The sequence below is a fragment of the Zingiber officinale genome, chromosome 4A (genome assembly GCF_018446385.1).
Source record: "Zingiber officinale cultivar Zhangliang chromosome 4A, Zo_v1.1, whole genome shotgun sequence".
NCBI classification, from domain to species: Eukaryota; Viridiplantae; Streptophyta; class Magnoliopsida; order Zingiberales; family Zingiberaceae; genus Zingiber; species Zingiber officinale.
In genome coordinates this window covers 29377151-29397310 of record NC_055992.1, presented here as the reverse complement: position 1 = coordinate 29397310, position 20160 = coordinate 29377151, and positions in this window count along the sequence as shown.

Below are 20160 nucleotides of genomic sequence, written 5' to 3'. Positions count from 1 at the left end.
GTGCCCTGGCTCTGATACCACTTGTTAGGACCCTTGGCGACCGACTAGATGGAGGTGAATATCCCCTGCACAAAACAAGAAAAAAATACCTTCCTCGGACTTATAACTTAAAATAACACTTGCATAAGAATAATAAAGAAACTGAAAGGAAGAGGCATCAAGATTTTACTTGGTTACAACCGGGGAGGTTGTTAATCCAAGGAAGTTGAAGCGCACTAAGAATTTCCTTCAGGCGAAGAAATCTCTTACAGCAATGAAGGCACAGAAAAAAAAGCTAAACAAAAACTAAGCGCACAAGTGTTGTTTCTTTGTATTTCACGTTATTGTTTAGCTTTGGGAGCAAGGCTGCTTATATAGCCTTAATCGGGGCGCCTGGAAGGGTTCCAGGTACCTAGAGGGTGATAAAATTGTATCCCCTTCACAACGGATCGCGGTCAAACGTGATTCGGATAAAATTTGATTCTAGGCGCCCGGAAGGGTTCCAGGTGCCCAGACCAAGAAAGTCAACCAAGTTGACTTTTTTAGTCCCGAACTCCCGCTCCGGTTTCTCTCGTCTCGGTTCGGGTCTTTCGCTCTGGTTCCTCTTGCTTGGGTGATCTCGGCCATCCGGAATAGGACTCACTTGAACCCAACTTCCGACCTTCTCGAGCAAACTTCCGCTCCTGGCTTCTCGTCCCTCAAAAACATCGCACGCCTCCTTCTCGTCCACCCGCGTACTCTTCCGCAGCACCTCGTCCCTCAGACGCACCAAGCTCGTCGGCTCTCTCTCGTGTGATCCTTCTCGCTAGCTGCGTCTTTTGCTCGATATCCTATGCTCCTAAGTTCCTGCACACTTAGACACAGAATTAAACACAACAGGACCTAACCTAACTTATTTGATCACATCAAAATAATCCTAGGGTACCAACAGATACAAATATAAAAAATATGTACATACCAATAAAGTAATTATTTCTTAATACTCGAACTACCAGTACCAGATCTGGACGTACAAAAAAGAGGAGGCAACTATGTGATAACATATATTTTTGTGCATTATTTTGGCTCTTATACTTAATGTTTTTACCTTCCACATGCTTAATTTTGTACTTATATTATATTTTGTGAGTAGAATTAATTTTGGACTTAATTATAAATTTTCTACAAATTATGGAATTTAATTTCATATTTTTATGTGATTTTATAGGAAATTCAAATAGCCATGGATTAGGGTCGAACCAAATCGAATTTGGCTTGATTTGGAGGCCAAATGAGAAAGATCAAGCTGAATTAATGTGGATCGTTGATCCAGATCAAGAGAGATCTGCCCCTTCAGTCAAATCAAGTGATCCAGCCCTTCATCCTGATTTAAAACGATCTGGACCATTCATAGAGATCTTCCTCATCCAAAGAAGTCAAGTTCCAATTCAAAACTCAACCCAATTCTCAAATTCGTTCCTAAAGCCTACACTTCTAAGCCTTATCCAAAGCCCGATTATAAAAGCCCAATTTGAACTCTACCCTTAATGGATCGGATCTAAGCTCCATTGGATATCATTTCCTTAATCCAACCCGGATCCGAACCTGTTAAGAAACCCCTCTTGATTCTTCGCACGGCATAGGGATGGCAATGGGTAGGATTTGGGTAGGATTTCATATCCTCCGTACTCATCCCCATTTATTATATCTATACTCATACTCATCCCCATACCCATCGACTATTTAACTTTCATACTCACCCCCATACCCGTCGGAGTTTCGGGTACCCATATCCTACCCATCATCCTATTATTCCCTATCATTCTCATTAAAAAAAATATTTCAATGTACTTGTCAGCTCTTCCTCGTCTCCCGCTCCTTCGATCGGGTGAACAATTTTCGTGGAAAAGAAGATGAGATGCGTGTTGATAACAGGATAAAGAGGCAAACTAAGTTTTTTTTTTCTAAGACGGAAACGGGCTAAAGTTTTTTCTTTCCCAATAAAAAATGAGGCTTTTAAATAAATAAATAAATATATCAGGTATCGGGTAGGGTATGGGTAGGATTTTACCACATCTGCCTCCATACCCATACCCAAAATACCCATACCCAAAATACCCATACCCGAATACACATTTACTATAATCGAGTATAAAAATTCCCTTCATATCCTCCTCCATTCGGGTCGGATGTCGGATTATCCATCGGATTCGGGTGAAATTGTCATCCCTAGCATAGCACAATGGCCATCCTTCTCTTCAATCGCGCGACCTCTTCCCGCAAGCTAGGGTTCGCGTCAACTTTCCCCACACCACCGCCCTTTTCCTTCCTTCTCTCCGGCCGGCGGCCTCTATTCCCTTTCTTTCACTGTCGCAAAGGCCGGCCAGCTCAGTTCACTCCTCTTCTTCTCCGTTTCTAGCAGTGATGGCAGAGCACAAGTGGCGCCAGCAGGTTTCAGCAGCAGTTCCGACCAACTACACCTCATCGGAGGGGTTCTCCGGTGTGTCCTCCACCCACCAACATCCTTCATACCTCTCCTCTCCTTCTGGGGTTCGAACAGACAGGGGACGAAGAGGGTGACGGCAGTCCACCATTTCCAGCCACCACCATTTCCAGCCATTTCCAGCAAAGGGTCTCTGTTGGAAGATCTGTATCCCATTGTTATCAAAGCAAGCAGCCACCCGCAGAGTGTTACTATCCACCGATTTTGGGGTTCTGAGCCGGGTCCTCGTGTGACGGCGAGGATAGTCGTTGGAATTGAGAATTGAAGTGTGGATTGTGGTTGGATTTTTCTTAGTTTAATTCTGTTAATTTTGTTAATTTGCTTGTGTTGAAGTTCTATTGTTGAATGCTTGTAGCTAATTTGACGTTTCATGTTTAAATTGCACTTACTATGCTTAATTAGTTACACGCTTACAATGTGTTCGATGAAATGCTTCAACTAATGGTTAGGTTTATTTTGATGCATTTTAGTTTGGTTAATTCTTACTTTGTTTTTCTCTTTTAATTTCATCAAGTTCTAGTTTTCATTTGAATACCGTTAGGTTAGATTAGATTTATTTAATGCTCTAGGTTTAATTCTATGCTTTGTTATTCCATTCCTTAGTTTAATTCTGTCCATTGATAGATAATCTTGTATCGTAGTGTGACAATGCGATGTAGGAAAATTTTCAATGGTTAGTTAGGGTAGACATAGTTTTCTTTACTTGCATTGTCTTTCATTTACTAGATTAGGTTTCATTTGATGCTTTGCTATTTCATTCTCTAGATTAATTATGTTGATGATTAACCCATAGCGTAGAGTGACAATGCATTGTGGATTAATTATTCACACTTAGTTAGATTTCATTCCGCATTAGGGTAATTTCCTACTTGTCTTGATTTTAATTTGTTAAGTTTAGAATCAAAATCCAAAACCCCATTTCCATATTGAAAACCCCAAAAATAGAAATAACATACGATCCTAAGTTTACCATCCTATCATTACTTTCGTTGGCGGACGACCCGAGTCATTCCTATGCTACATTAGTGTAGGAGGGGTTTGGTACTTCATCATTTGATGCTCAATTCACGACAAATTGGGTCGATAAATCACTATGTCCTATGAGTATTCATCTGAAAATATTGTAAAAATTATTCATTTTCAATTGTGGTAAAAATATCTTTCTCGATGTATACTACCAAATTGTTATTCATCCACACATCCCTCATCCTATTATGCAAATCAATCTTGACAATTTTCATCATAGAAAAAACTCTTTCAACAAAAGCAGTTACAACTGGTAAAATCAATGTTAACTTGATCAAACGATATACCAATGAAAACAATTGTATTCTTGCCAATTTCAACCATCTTTTTAGCCATACTTCCCAAATCTTCAATTACAGGAAATTTACCTTGTACATTTTGAATGTAAGTCTCAAGTTGGTCCTCAAGTATTACACGATAGTCAATGAAAAGTCCTCCAGATAAAGTTTAGCAAGACTAAGTAGTTTTCCAACGTCAAATTGAAAAAAAAAAAAGAGTCCTTTGGATCTAAGCAAGCAATGCAAGTACCCCCGTACTTGATTCTAAAAAATGATTATTTATCTCTTGAACCATCATATCAAGAACCTAATATTGTGACAATAAAAAAGAGAATAAAAATACTATTAGAAAATTAAAATTTAATAAAATATTTAGAAATAATACCTCATAAAAAATTCAACACGATAGTGATGAAATTAGTAATCATTTTCCCATTACATCTGCTACAACCATGAGTTCTCATATTTTCTTCCATATTCGGTACTAGGATCATATGGTTGCTACAAAATTTGTTGCGACATCCAAAAAATTCTTCCATCCTTCCTCTCTCAATTTTTGTAATTAAACTTTCATCATCTTAATCAAACTGACAACCAGTACAATGTTTTGATCATTTTGTTGTAAGGAAAGAGATAATTCATTTTTGATTCCCAATAAAGATTTTATTAAATGCATCACAGATACAGATTCATAACTCTCTATCTTATCAATCAAACTGGTAGTGATACCACTATTATCATCATTAGTATCATCATCATCATACACATTTTCAAGCACTTATAAAATAGAAGCTCATGTAGACATCAAACAGATAATAGTCATGTAATGTGAACCCCAACGAATATCCCCTAGTCATTTTAAACTAATTTACAGATTTTTTTCCTTTACCACTAACGATATCTCCTTTCTCCGAACATTCTACAAAATGGTCATGTTTAAGTTTTCTAAACCTATCTTTTCTTTTACATGAAGCACTAGTAATATTCACAATCATAGTAATATATTGGAAGAAATCACTAACAATTCGATTACTTTTAGCAACTACAACAACAACTAGTTGAAGTTGGTCAGTAAAAGAATGGGCATACCTTGAAGATGAATTTTCCTTAATATGAGAGCCTTCAATCCATTATACTCACCTCGCATATTTAAAGCCTCATCGTATCCTTGACCTCACAATCTTGATAATGGCAACTTATGTTTTGTAAATAATTCATCAATAGCCTTCTTCAAAGAAATAGCAGAAGTGTTAGACATGCACATGCACAATAGCAAGAAATCTTTCAATAACACATCCATGTTTGTTCATGTATCTTAAAACAACTCGCATTTGCTCTTTGACTAAAATGTCTCAACACTCATCAACCATAAGAGAAAATATATTATCTTTTATATCATTAAGAATGACATTTATGACTTTAGCAGCACAAGTCCGTGCTAAATCCTTTTGAATTGTTGGAGACTGCATTTGATTATTTCCAAGGGCATTCTCATTCATTGTTTTGGTAATCTCATCATTTCTTTGGATATACCACTCAATCAATTCAAGAAAGTTACCTTTATTTGAGAAACTCGATGGCTCGTCATGCCCACGGAAAGTCAAACCTTATTTCAAAAGAAAGCATGTAATATACAAAGTTGTCGTTAATTGAGTGACCTCCATTCCATGCCCCTGTGCTTATAGCAAATGTGAGACACTTTGTCGTTGATTTTGAAAAGTCTTAAGTTGTATTCTTGCATCATTATGAGCACTAGCTACACCACAAATATACATATTAAATACTTCCATTGCTTTTCTCCAATTATTCATCCCTGAATTAGTAAATGCTTGATCTCCAACTCAACATCCTCTATGAGAATTTTTAAAGAGATAGTACTAAAAATAAAAAGCTGCATCTTTTGATATGTTGTACTCTAACCATGATTTTTTTTTTAAACCAAGCAACTTGGAAACTTCTATGCTCTTTACCAAATTGTCTTTGGGGATAACTATGGTCAAACGGTTGGCAAGATCCTGTAATCAAATATTCTCTTCGAATCTTATCTCTAATAGAAACATCAAATTCATTAATTGGTTTGCATAACCTTGGGTCACTAATATTATCATACAGGTTGAATTCAATGAGAGAATTTTTTTTCTCTTACTATTTTATTCCTTAGAACTCTTAGAAGACTCAACACTTTATTTTAAAAATTTCTCCATAAGCACAGTAGCTTGGGGCCGAGTGACAGGGCGAGGTTGGGGATTCACCGCTTTTACACTTTAGGCTTGGCCGCTTGGGGCAGGTCCCAGCCAGGAGAGCTGGTAGGCGGGCCGGCGGTAGCAAAGGCATAGAAGATGAGATGTGAATTATTAGGTTATTAATTTTGGAAATTGGGAGTATAGCTTGAGAATTCGTTCACAAATCAACACCATTAGATGCATTTTTTTTTTGGTTTCCTTCTTAAGTAAAATAACACCAACGGTTTCATTTTATTTAAGACCGAATTTTTTTAAAAAAAAAAATAGAAGAGTCATCTTCTTCTGCTTCTCTACCACTCTACAATCTGATCCACTGCTCGAGCTCGTCTTCTTCCTTGCCCCTCAAACTGCAGCCTATAGGCAGAGCACTAGAAGCTTGGAACTGAGGCAAGGGGTGCGACTAGAAAGTAAGTGAGGTGTAATAGTGGAATTTTTGGGAGAAAGTGGGTGCTTCCGCACACCCACGCATCCCCTAGCCTCCGTCACTGCGGTGAGATGATAAGTGGTGGGACGGATTTCCTAGGTAACGAGCGTTCAAATCTCACTCCTAACACATTACACTTGAGGAGTTCAAATTAGTTATGATGTTGCATTGTCCGCCATGTTCCAACTGCGCTTTCCAATTTACTTTGATAGTCGGTGAAAAATTTTCATAGTGTCTGACTAGTCACTTCCAGGATTAGTCAAATCGTTAGAGATGGATTATAAAATAAATCCCCTAATTAACTTCTTAAAAATATAAATAACAATCTTAAATTGGTATATAAATATATATATATATATATATATATATATATATATATATATATATATATATATATATATATATATATATATATATATATATATATATATATATATATATATATATATACCTATGGAATCTTCTATCTAAGATAATAATATCAATTAACGTATATATAATCTTCTAGTCAAGATAATAAAATAAAAAATCAATTGATAATTTTTATAAAATTCATTAGTAATCTAGATATCCAGCTCTTTGAACTAATTAAATCTAAAAGTAACTAGTTTAGTCCCATAGAAATTTTCCATCCGTCATCAAGTAAATCTAGAAGTGCGAACGACTCGTCACTCCATAACCATCGTTCCAAGATTGTCTTCCCACTGAAGGAAATTAATTCATAGTGCGCCGTAGTTAGAAATTGACGTATGGATGTCTAATTAATTATGGAAGTGTTTTACTATTACATTGTAGCTGGGGTGCTATAACTAATTACCTTGTTCAGTATACATGTTAATTACATAAAACTATTTGATAGACGTTAACGTTAAAGTGAAACATACTACACCAATTTGGGTAGATACCATTTGTAGGACTTAACTAGCAAGTCTCAAATGGCAACGCATTGTGTAAATTTGAGAGACTAAATGATGATGTTCTTGATTTTCTCCCTTTTTTTAATGTATTTGAAAAGGGAACAGAGCCTTCCCAATCAATATAATGGGATTAATTAAGTGTAAAAGATTTGATAGATATATGTAATTCAATGAGAAAGGAAAGGAGGCTAGACGCTAGCGTTAGGTAGTACTCATCAAGCTCACTTGGTAAAGGAAGGAGATGGGTGATAATGTTTGTGGATGGAGCTGGAAAGAGTGTTCCTGTCTCAGACTTGGTGTAGTTACTGATTGCAAGGGAGGTTTGTTAATACTTATTATATTATGGTCCATGGTAATTAATCCATGCCTGTGGATTTAGATTATACTATAGATGGCTTCCCAAACTAAAAGCGCCAATTTTCTACCATTTTGGTGCTAGCTTCTCATCAAGTACCCTGCTAATGTAATTAATCCATGCTAAGAATAGGCTTTTCACAATCTAAACACTTTTGGATTTAGGGCTATGAAAAATGAATTTAGGACTAAGAATAGGCTTTTTTCACACTCTAGATTAACTTTGTTTCTTTTTTGTTTTGCAAGAACTAGTGATAGTAGTAGCTCATGTGAGTCAATGTCTAATTTATAAGTATTAAGATAAAGTCAAAACGAACTAAGTAGAAATGGAACCATAAATTGTCATAGATTTTGTTGAGCACGATCGGTGACATCATACTAGACCATTTGCCATGGGCTTAGTTAGACATTCAATTTTTTTCAAAAAAAAATAAATTTTAAATTTTTTATTTTATTTTAAATTTTTTACTATTTTTAAAAATTTTATATTTTTAAATTTGTGAGTCAAGCTCAACATGCGACTCAAGCTCAATCAGGCTCTTGGGCTGAACACTTCTATTTGACCCAACCTATAGACCCAGTCAAGCCTTGCACGGCTGGATCTCAAACCCTATCCATGACTGTCAAACACAACCCAAACTAGCTAGGTCGATCCGGGGACAACCCTATTGATTGTCACCTTTTTAGTTGTCCAATTGGGGTAGGATGATTATGTAGCTCCCTTTAATTAATTGTAAGGATTTTATGCATTCTTAAAAGAAAATATACCAAAAAGTTATTTGTATTACGTTAAATGGTTATCAAGATGTCACCGACTCATAATACATAAATTTTAAATTTCTATTCACAATTGCTAGAGCTATTGAATGATTATCTTGATAATATTAAATAGCTATCAAGTGCCATCAAAAAGGTATTAAGTCGTTCTGCATAAAAAAGTAGTAAGTTGCTTCTAGCCTTCTACGATAGTTATTAATAGTTATTAAGGTGCTGTGTAAAAATTTAAACTTCAAAATTCATAGTTGATTTCGTCCGGAAGTTGAGTCAGATGAAGATGGATTTTATTGTACTGGAAGTTGACAGAAAGTCGCTGTAGGGTTGAATCTACCGAGTACCCCCTTGGAAAGGTTAGCACGGGCGGCCGACGGCGAGAGATGACCAGGACGATGACGCTGTCGCTCTGCGCACACTCAGACGAGTCCACCAGTCGTTAGAGATAAAAAATCAGGGAAAAAGTCTCGGGGTCAGACCCTCCGACGCTCAAGTCAGGTACTTTTTCCCGGAATCACAGAGAAAGGACGAAAAGTAAAGACTAGTGAGAAATGACGAGTGAGCGTACCTTCGTAAGGGACAAAGCGTCCCTTTTTATACTGCAACGGAAGTTTCTGGGTCTGACGGGTGTCAGGGAATGTCAACTGTCAGGCTTTGTCTGGCGGTAGATGATAGGTGGCACCTTTTCATAGGCTGGCGATGGAATCAAAAGGGTTAATGAGCCCTGATTGTGAGAATATTCCCTGACATGCTGATTATTCTCTGACATTCTCTGACAAGCAGTTACGATTTATTGGCTTGTTTGTCTTGTAGCGTCTGGACGACGAGTCTATAGTTCAAGATCTGTACCCCGACCTGCTTCTATCTGCTGTTATCCCTGGCTAGCACTTCTTGACCTGCACGCTAGGTCTGTGTCCAGACCTGCCTGTATACTTGTTATCCTTGGCTTGTACGTTCCGACCTGCTCGCCAAGTCTGTGTCCCGACCTGCTTCTATTTGATCCATGGCTTGTGCGTCCCGACCTGCGCGTCAGGTCTATGTCCAGACCTGTTTGTATACCCGTAATCCTCGGCTTGTACGTTTCGACCTGCTCGCCGAGTCTGTGTCCCGACCTGACCTGCACGCTAGGTCTGTGTCCAGACTTGCCTGTATACCCGTTATCCTCGGCTTGTACGTTCCGACCTGCTCGCCAGGTCTGTGTCCCGACTTGCTTCTATCTGTTATTATCCATGGCTTGTGCGTCCCGACCTACACGCCAGGTCTATGTCCAGACCTGTTTGTATACCCGTAATCCTCGGCTTGTACGTTCCAACCTGACCTACACTCTAGGTCTGTGTCCAGACCTGCCTGTGTCGACTGCTTTCCAGGGCTGGCACTTTCCAACCTAGCTCGTTTACCCGGTCCTTGACCGCTGTTAGGGCTGGTCCTTGTCCGATTTATGATCCCTTCCTTTGACCACTACATCAACTGAGACTTTGACCCTGGCCACATAAGCTTGACTTTTGACCTCCCTACTCTCCGCGTCAGCTTCACTGCTGACCGGCCACGGAGACTTGACTTCTGACCTTCCTGACCTCCAGGTCAGCTTGACTTCTGACCCTCTTGTGGTATTGACTCATAACCACATCATCATACCGACCCCACAAAACATGCACCGTATCACAAGCCTCCCCCTCAAGTCTAGTCGAAGGAGGTTCTAGTCCGACTGACTAGACCCTAATCTTTGTGTTACCTGACCTGGTTCCCGCGTTCTTTGTTGATATGTCTTCCTAGGAGATGAACGATATCCTCTATGCTTATGTTGACTCCTCAACTTCTGAGCGCACTTGCCCTTTATAAATGTTGCCCGGTTTTCCAAGTGCCGCCTCGAATTCCGAGGAAATCGCTTCACCTTCTTTTTCCTTATAAAAGGTTCATGTCTCCTTGCCACAACACTCGTATCTCTATCTCTTCTGTCTCCTTGCGATCCCTTTCTAACCTATGGAGCCTGCTGAGCTATCTTCTGTACATCACCAGCTAGCCCTTAAGGAAAAAGCCTTGCGTGATATGACCCTAAGCAGGGATCTGCAAACCTCCCTCCGTCGGGAAATGGAGGAGCTCTGGCAAGCAGCCAAATACCGAACTCGGGCCGAGACAACCCTCAAGATGAAAGCTCAAGTGGATTTCCATAGTCAAATCCATCATATCATGTATTTGAAGATAAAGCATGAGGATGAACTGGCTCTGCTGAAAGAAGAGAGCCGGCAAAAGGACGAGACCATCTGTCAATTGAGGCACACTCTTGAAAGTGTCCGGGCAGAACTGATCCGAGCACATACCCATTTGGGAGAAAAGGGTTCCGCCTCTGTATCGGGCAGCAATTAAAACCTCTGAAGAATGTACCTCCTATTTTAATGAAACAAAACTTGTCTTCTGCATTCCATTCTTGTTGTAGTTATTCACTATATTGCTCATGTATCATCGCATTTTTATAGAACTCCTGCGTTTCTTTAATATTTCTAACTAAACATAGCAAAAATAATAAAAACAATCTACTTACCCCCTTTTCTTCTCACCTCATAATATATGATTCTTTGGCCGCCATGAATGAGACGCTTGAGATATATCTATGACTCGCGAATATGCCTGCAAAGTTTCATGTTTAGCTAGAATCCCTGCAATATGGCTTACTAACCAGTCTGGCGTGATAACTTGGCCTGCTGCATTTTGTGTCTGCGGGTATACGGAATACTGACCAAAAAAATCATTGCACCGACCGTGAAGGTCGTTGGGCGTGAGAGCCTTGCTCACTTATAACTCGCACTGGGGCGAGAGTCTAGGACAGCCGACCGGGAAGGTCGTTGGGCGTGAGAGCCTTGCTCACTTATAACTCGCACTGGGGCGAGAGTCTAGGACAGCCGACCGGGAAGGTTGTTGGGCGTAAGAGTCATGCTCACTTATAACTCGCACTAGGGCGAGAGTCTGGGACAGCGGACCGGGAAGGTCGTTGGGCGTGAGAGCCTTGCTCACTTATAACTCGCACTGGGGCGAAGGTCTGGGACAGCCGACCGGGAAGGTCATTGGGCGTGAGAGTCTTGCTCACTTATAACTCGCACTGGGGCGAGAGTCTGGGACAACCGACCGGGAAGGTCATTGGGCGTAAGAGCCTTGCTCACTTATAACTCGCACTGGGGCGAGAGTCTGGGACAACCGACCGGGAAGGTCTTTGGGCGTGAGATCCATACTCACTTATAACTCGCACTGGAGCGAGAGTCTTGCTCACTTATAACTCGCACTGGGGCGAGAGTCTAGGACAGCCGACCGGGAAGGTCGTTGAGCGTGAGAACCTTGCTCACTTATAACTCGCACTGGGACGAGAGTCTGGGACAGCCGACCAGAAAGGTCGTTGGGCGTGAGAGTCATGCTCACTTATAATTCGCACTGGGGTGAGAGTCTGGGACAGCCGACCGGGAAGTTCGTTGGGCGTGAGAGTCGTGCTCACTTATAACTCGCACTGGGGCAAGAGTCTAAGACAGCCAACCGAGAAGGTCGTTGGGCGTGAGAGTCATCCTCACTTATAACTCGCATTGGGGTGAGAGTCTGAGACAGCCGACCGGGAAGGTCATTGGGCGTGAGTGCCTTGCTCACTTATAACTCGCACTGGGGCGAGAGTCTGGGACAGCCGACCGGGAAGGCCATTGGGCATGAGAGCCTTGCTCACTTATAACTCGCACTGAGACGAGAGTCTGGGACAGCCGACCGGGAAGGTCGTTGGACGTGAGAGTCATGCTCACTTATAACTCGCACTGGGGAGAGAGTCTGGGGCAGCCAACCGGGAAGGTCGTTGGGTGTGAGAGTCATACTCACTTATAACTCGCACTGGGGCGAGAGTCTGGGACAACTGACCGGAAAGGTCGTTGGGCGTGAGACCCTTGCTCACTTATAACTCGCACTGGGGTGAGAGTTTAGGACAACCGACCGGGAAGGTCATTGGGCGTGAGAGTCTTGCTCACTTATAACTCGCACTGGGGCGAGAGTCTGGGACAGCTGACCGGGAAGGTCGTTGGACGTGAGAGTCATGCTCACTTATAACTCGCACTGGGGCGAGAGTCTAGAGCAGTCGCCCGGGAAGGTGAATCCCCGACCAGGATAGATTCTGCCGACCTAGGATATATGTTGTTGACCTGGGGGTGATCTCCCGACCAGGGATTGTGTAGAGGAACTGCTTCTACTTTGTCTGCAGGCAAAAGATACATAGTATCAGATGTATTGCGAAAATAAAAACATTAAAATCTCACTCAGCCTGGGGAAAGGATGTCTTGTGGCCTTGCCCCATTCAAATTTCTTTCCCGCCACTTTTCTTTACCACTTCCCGAGAAAATCACGTAGTAAGTGTTTCTGTACTCCCGCTTCATATCATGATTTCCTTATCACGTCTATCATTAATACACTTCCTAGGGGATCGACACTTGTCTCATGCCTTTATTGCTTATGCAGTATAACGCCGCTGATGCCACCCCTTTTTGTACATGATTCCCCATAAGAGCATGTCCCTCTGCGATCGGACGGCTTTAGGCTCTTCACCCAAAAAGATACTCGACATCTCTTTTCGATATTCCCAAGGAGAACTCTCTTTATAAACCCTAAAGGCAGTCCGCAGTCATTGCCTTGCACATTTTGACTGTCTTCCTCTTCCTATTGTTTCGACTTCTCCGACGTCTCCACCCTTCCCCTTCTAGACTCTTCCCGCCTAGTGCTCCTCTCCCTCTCGACTAATCTCTTCTCCAACCTCCCTTACCTTGATAATGGCTGACGGTAAGATCGCCCTTTGGTATTCGTGCTTCATTTATGATATAGATGATCATGACCTATCTGTGATTCGATCGAACCTGCGACTTAGTGATGCTTATGAACTCAGAGTTCCTACGCCCCATGAACAACCCGCTAACCCTCCGGAAGGCTTCATAAACATTTTTAGAGACCAGATTTTAGGAGGCCTTCATTTTTCCATCCATCCTTTCATTTCCTCCCTAAGCGAATACTTCGGCATCTGCATCTCTCAATTTGCTCCCAATTTCTTCAGAGCGATTTGTGGCACTGTCATTCTTTGTCGTGTATACCAACTTCCCCTGACCGTTCAGCTCTTCCATCATTTTTATTCTTTCAAACGTTCAGAGCCAGGAGTGTTTATGGTACAGGCTAGGCCTGGCTATAAGTTTTTTTTCTGACATGCCCTCTTCCAACAAGGGTTGGAAATCCCGTTTCTTCTTTGTTAGATTCCCTGAGCCCCTGGTCGGGTTGACCCAATGGCGCTCTAACATCCCTTCCAACCTCCCTGTACATCAACACCAGTCTTCCTGTAACACCGCTTCAGAAAAACTTCAAGGCGTGAGTGTTAGCTTTTCTATATTACTGTTGGAAGGCTTTCTGTATTTGTTTGGGATCAGCCCCGTTCAGGCGAACATAGGGGCTCCGTTTGGTAAGACCCCGTTTTCCTCTCTGCTACTCTTCGCTAACTGAGATATCTTTCTTTCTTATTGCAGAGGCTGCCATGCTCCGAGCGTACTCTTCAGACGTAAAACGCCAATCTGTCTCCTATTTGAAAGCTTTAAGTGCGGAGCTTAAGCAGGGTTTGGCAGCTTCTTCCCAGTCTGGCCCTTCTGCCTCACAGTCTGCTCCTTCTGCTTCACAGCTAGCCCCCCTTGCGCCGATCCAGGAGAAAACTTCCTCGGCCCTCCCTCTGAATGGGGCTCCTGTAGAGGACCTGGCCATTGTGGTAGAGGACCTAGCCACTGTAGAGCAGGTCGAGGAAGAGCGGGCTGCCTCTCCCCCGCCAGCCAAACGACTACGGCTCCAGCGTAAGAGGAAGAAAGTTACTCCGGCGACTCAGGCGTCACCCCCACCTCTTTCCGGTTGTTGCTCCGTCTCTACTCCCCATTCTCCGGAAGCCAGGGCTGCTACAACTGACTGGGAGATTGCTTTGGGGCCGGAAGTTCCCATTATGTCGCCTCACATATCAGCCCCGACCCCCGGTCGGGCCATAACTTCCGATCAGGCGTCTTTTCCTGCTAAAGCCTCCTCTCCCGGGCAGCTACCCCTTCCTTTAATGGACCTGCCCGGGAGTTCTGCAACTCAATCTGCCTCCCTTCCATTAGGTGCTCCCGCCTCTACTTCTAGGTCTCGAAGGAAAATTCACAAGAAATATTCGTTTACTGACTCTTGGCGCCTGCCTTCCTCCACAGGGTCAGACGCCGCTGAAGAAACTGCTAGAGGGGCTCCTCCCCCCGTTGCCCTGATTGAACTACAGGGTGATTTAGCGGCGTCCTGGCGCTCAGGCAATCGAAAGTTCTGGAAGAATCCCCCGCTGGAGGGGCTGGATCAAGCGGCTTGCCAGATAGTTTCCGTAAGTTGTCTTGTGTCAAGGCTCCTCCGTTGGAATATTTTATAATTTTTCTTCATCTATCTAACGCAAGCATGTTCCGCCAATCTGAGCGCCATTCAGTACGCCTCTCACTTGCAAAAGGAGAATGAAGTGCTAAAGACCCGTCTTCAGGAGTTGGAGCTGCCGCTAGCTCCCTGAGATCCTCTCAACCCGACCCCTGGGGATTTAGTGAGTTATCTTTGACTGATTGGGGAGTCTGCAGAGTCTGCCCGCAACATTTCACATGCAGCTTTCGACAAGATTAAAACTTTGGAAGCGGTTCTGCGGGCAAGCGAGTCTAAATTAGCTTCTGAGGTAGAGAGGCGTCGCTCGCTGGTAGCGGAGATGGATGAAAAGGACTCTCGGTTGGCGAGTCTGTAGGAAACCAGGGAAGCCCTTCAGAAGGCTTTAACTGATGTCCAGGGTAAACTGGCCTCTAGTTCAGATCGGGAGAAAGCCCTTCACAGCCAGTGGGAAGCCAGCCAAGCGACCATTAGATCAATGCAGGCCGACCTTCTGAAAGCTCAAGAGAATGTTTCTCAGGGTTAACAAGATTTGACTTTGGGTCGAGCTGATGCGGAAAAGGCCAGAACTGATACGGAGAAGGTCCAGGCAGAGTTGACTGACTACCAGGCGGGAGAAGTGGATCGTCTACGAGCATACAGGCGAGCATACGTCTCCTCCCCCTTCTTCCTGAGGAAGATAGGGGGTTTAATGAATTTCATGCTCTGTTGTGGCGCGGCTGGCGGGGCTTGACAAATTTTTGAGCAAAATCTACTTTGCGCTGCCCCCTGAGAGGATTTCTTAGATACCGGTCGCCTGATGAGAGAGATTCCAGACGGGTCGCTTCCCACCTTCAAGGATGATAACGACTTATTCCTCCTTCCTGAGCCTCCGGCCGATTCTGCATCTTGCCCCCCTGAGCCCCCTGCTAAGAATGATCCAGGATGTGGTTCTTAATGTAAACTTAAAGCTATCAACCCTTGACTCACTCTATTTACTATGTAATTATGGATTTGCCTTCTCTGTGAACTGTTTGGCACCCTTATGATATGGCATGACCCTTGATTTTTGATTCTCTTATGATACGTAATGTTAACCTTCTTCTCAGTTGCATTGCATATTACCCGACCAATACGACCCACGACTAAGAGAACATGTGCTTTAGCTGTCCATATCATCTTATTGGACCCCAGCTAGGAATCCCCCTTTTACAACAACCTATTTTCCTTACTTTCTTCTATGGACCACTTAACTTAGCTTAACCACTTGCTCGATCTGCGTTTATATTCCGATCTGTTCAACTTGCTCTCCTTTGCTGACAGCCCCAGCTCGGTCATATTTTCCAATCTATTCTTTTATCTATACTCCAGGTCAGGATAACTTCAGACCGAAAAATTAGTTAATGGTTAAGCCCAGACCGGGAATGTAAAGGCATTTTTCTATAAGGCAACTGCTGCGTCCTTTCCCGAGATCCGTCTCCTCGTACTTCGCACTGGTACTTTTCTAAATATACCCTTGGGCGTTATTTTCAAGGAAGATCCGTCGGTTCTCGTTGTTCCCGCCAATTATTTTGCTCTGATGGATGATAGTCTGACGAAACTGCCCCTCTGCTTGGCGGCTATAAATAATCTCCTCAAACTTCGCCTCTAGGCTTGGTTCGTCTTCCTCATCCTTCCACTGGAGTCCAGTATCATTTCCAAACCTTTGCTTTTGCGTTGCTAGCTCCCCGCTCGATCCTTTTTTCTTTCTTTCCATTTCTTTTCTCATGGCGTCCCCCTCTTTTCTTCCTTCTTTGGCAGCGGTGTACTACCCTGGTTCATCTACTTTCGATGAATTGGATCGAGATGACCTGCGCTATACCTACGGAGTCGGGGATAATGAGCATGTGGTCATTCCTACCGGGATACATCGATTTTTATCCTCCCTATAGATATTGCACTTTCTTTAAAGAGCACTTCGTGGCCGGCCTTCGTCTTCCCTTGCACCCCTTCTTTTCGGATATGTGCCGCCATTTTAAAATTCCTCTAGGACAGTTGATGCTGAATTCTATAAGACTTCTCTACGGCTTCGTGGTACTTTGCGACATTTGCGAGTTGTCCTGGTCCGCCCACTTGTTCCATTGCTTTTTCACCCTCCGACAACAGGAAGAAGGCACCTTCCACTTCCAGCCTCGTCTTGGGACTGCTTTTTTCTCGCCCTTGCCGCCTTCTGACCCAAGCTGGAGGAATAAATTCTTCTTCATCTGATTCCCCCAGGAGGTGGAGTGGCCCTTGCGATGGCAATCTTCACTTCCCCCGAGCCCACTGCTGAAGGATTTTCATCTTGATACCTCCTATATAGAGGCTTCGCCTAGTGGGCTGGCAATTAAACTTAACCCGTTTATTGTCTGAGGAGTTACTAACGTACTTCCGCCTGAGCTCTCTTACTCCGGATACACCTCATTCCCTGGGTAAGCTTCCTTCTCAGTTCTGTCCCCGCTTCAAAAATATTTTGTTTTTTCTATTGCCACTGACCCCCTGCTTTATCCTGTGTAGCTGAAGTCTTAACCCGTGCCTCAGAGGTTCAGCCTCTTCCTCTGAGTGACATGGAAATCATGAGACGGGGTCGAGTCATTTTACAAAGAAGAGCACTCCCCTACTCCTCTTCGACTTCAATTGGTGGGGCTTCCCCGGCCAATCCTCCACCCCGACCTGCTCGACGAGGGTCTTCTGGTGTCCGACCTGCCCCCTTGGCTCGCCCTACTCACCCCCGGACTGCACGTCCACCCCAACCGGCCACCCCTATTCGCCCTCGGGTCCCACGTACAGCCTGACCTATTACCCCGACACCTCTCCAATCGGTTAATCCTCCTCGAGCCACTTATATACCTGGTCTGGGCCTAGGTCGAAGATCAGGCAATGTCCCCTACGCCAGCCCTGCTTTTAGGGAGGCGTCTCAGGCAGCTCGTCAAGCCCGTGCTGCTAATGATCGCCTGAGCCAGAATGCCCCTTCTGCTTCTAGACATAGGGCTCGGTCACATTCTAATGATTCTGATTTGGATGATCGGCCATTGGCTCAGAGACGTCAACGCCGAGCCCCTCGTCCTGTGTCAGACTCAGGCCAGTCCTCTATCCCTTCTCCTCCTCCTCTAGTTGCAGCTGCCTCTCCTCCACCTCCTATTGTGACTCCGCCTCCTATCCAGAGCCAGGCAGATGTTTCGCCGGATTCCACTGCAATTCCAGTTGAGACTCCCACTGCTCAACCTTCTCCTTTAGCTCAACCTCCTACTCAACCTTCTACGTCACCACAGCACCAGAGCACCGAGGGCAATCCCTCGCGTCGCTCTCCGCCAGCTACCTCGCCTCCAGAGCCATCTCCTGTGCCTCCCTCAGCTCCTTCTGGGTCAGCTGCTGGGCCTTCTAACTCCGCCGTGGAACCTTCACAACCGCCTCCACCTGTCCCTCTTTATTATCGTAGCACTGCTCCTTCAGAGGCTGGACTACAGTCAGAGCATGACGTTCCCACCAGCTCCTTGACCATGAAAGGTCGTTTAGCCACTGTGTGGGAAGAAAGCAGGCGTCAGATGGAACTTTTGCCGCCCCTTGCCCAGATGGATAGATTTTCTGAGCTATACATCAGGGTCAGCTTCCATGATGGCTTGTTGTAACTATTATCTTCCCCATTCTTATCAGATATTTCTTCTATGTCCCAGGCCTGTGCAGAATCCTTGATGATAAATCAATCCTTTCACGCAACCCATCATCAAAATAAGATGCTGCAAGACAAGGTAACTGTTGGGAATTTCGGACCGCAAAAACCGCTTTTTCGCGTTGCGGAAACCCCGAACCCCAAGCCACCGGATCCGTGCGAAGTAAAATAAAATAAAAATTTTACGAGTACGAGTTTCTTACATCTAGATCTACACTAGGAGAAGGAAGTTACCCTCGATGCGATGCCCTTCGCAATCCCGCTCGTCCAACGGTTCGCCGGATCTCGAGATCGTCAAGCGTACGATCTTCTAGAAGTATCCACATGAACAAACTAGGTGGAGAGGCCAAACAAAAGGTGTGCTATCACCTATGAAGTGTTCGGCTAAGGAGGAGGAGAGGGAGAAGAGAATGAGAGCAAGAGGAAGAAGATGGAATAAAATGCCTTGAATGAAAAATGAATTCCATTCATCACAATAAGTGGTCAGCCACTATTGTAACCTCCTTTCATTTAATGTGGCCATTAAAATGAGGAGGAGATTTATAACCTCCATAAGGTGGCACACACATGTTCTAAACATGATGATGTGTAACACCATTATTGGACACTTAATGCCAACTCACAAATGATGTGGCATAAAGTCAAGTCAAACTTGATTTTTCCTCTTCCTCTCAAGTCAAGTCAAACTTGACATTATAACTCCCATGGTTGATCTAATCCAACCATTTAATTCAAGTCAATTTAATATAATGAATCTAATTCATTTAATTAAATTGATTCAATGAGTCATAATTTAAATTAGACTCATTGAACACATGAATCAACTTGAGTCCAACTCTATTAGTACAATTAGGATTACTCTTAATCCAATTTGATTCATCGCATGAATCTAACCCTCTTGGTTCATCATATGAACATAATCTCCATCTAATTGTCCTTTGTGTGTGACCCTATAGGTTCTTATAACGTTGGCAATGCTCCTAAACCCATTTAGAAGCATAAGTAATGAGCAGTATCTAGCAACACATCATTACTATCCAAGTTATAAGAATGTTGAGATCCAACATCACCTTGTGACTACTAATTGTGACTCCTCACAATATATGACATTGTCCTTCTATCCTAGACATCTAGATTGATCAATGTGAGGCATAGACCGTGTCATCCTCTAATCAATCTAAATCTTGAACTCCAAGTAGACTTACTAAATCAAATGAGCTCAATATCTCATATTAACTCATTTGGGCATGGTCATGCACTTCGTGGTCTCACTCTATCAAGAATATCGATGTCACTCCTGTCATATAAGAGGGATAGATCCCATCTACATCACTCACATCCCTCCGCATAATTTGTTACATACCCAGTAATCACCTTTATAGTCCACCCAGTTACGAGTGACGTTTGACGAAACCAAAGTACATAACTCCTTATGTAGGAAACCATGGTGACTTCAGGTCTAAGGACTAGTAGTCATACTAATAGTCACATGAGAAAGTATATGACACTCATATAATGATCCATGATACTTTCTCATGGTGGGTCATTCAGTATACATTCTCCAATGCATACTCATGTGTCAACTTGATATCTCCA